Source organism: Gavialis gangeticus, unplaced genomic scaffold, assembly GCF_001723915.1.
Source record: "Gavialis gangeticus isolate Ggan-Ray unplaced genomic scaffold, GavGan_comp1, whole genome shotgun sequence".
Taxonomy (NCBI): domain Eukaryota; kingdom Metazoa; phylum Chordata; order Crocodylia; family Gavialidae; genus Gavialis; species Gavialis gangeticus.
This window is the reverse complement of record NW_017729002.1, coordinates 15901870-15902495: the sequence shown is the minus strand read 5'-3', so window position 1 is coordinate 15902495 and position 626 is coordinate 15901870. Positions and strand designations below refer to the sequence as shown.

General features: G+C 54.3%; 1 protein-coding gene across 3 annotated transcripts in view; it reads left to right on the top strand.

The window, feature by feature from the left end:
* Positions 1-626, top strand: part of DNASE1L2 (deoxyribonuclease 1 like 2) — a 23689-nt gene that overhangs the window by 16186 nt on the left and 6877 nt on the right. The window lies entirely within an intron of this gene.

Genomic DNA, 626 nt, shown 5'->3' with positions numbered 1-626 from the left:
GTAACCCAAGCCTCACAGATGTACCTGATGTTGTTCAGGTCTGTTCCATTCTTGCTTTGGTGCTCCCCACGCTGCCCCCTCGCTTTGGGGCTTTGGTGGCCATAGCTGTACTTGGCCCCAAATCTCTTCCTCAAGGTCTCAAACCCCTTTCTGGGCCCAGGCAGCCTCAGCCTTACCTGGCCTTCAATTCTTTACTCCCCTTTTCAGGACTGGGGTCAGTGTACCCCCCAAATGCTGCACCCTCTCTGGCACTGGGGTCCCCACACTAACATAGAGCCCCTACAAAGCCCCCTCCAACCCCTAATAGCTTCACCCAGTCCTCCAGTTAAAACAACAAACTGGAAACACAAAGCCCCTGGGCTTTAACATAAAAAGCTAACCCATCTGGCCAAACAACATTCAATCCCTACCAGGCAATACTCCAACCCCAGCAACACCCAGAGGATGCTCACACAGTCAACATTATCCCCTCTGTCTGCACTGGCTAAGCTCCTCCTGCCTTGGTCACCAGAGGGAAACTACCCTTCTAGCCTCCTGCTTGGGCTTATATGGGCCAAGCCCCGCTCCTTCCTGTCAGCTGTCCCCCCCAGCGGTTGTCTTGGCAACCAGCACCTGTTACTCTGGCT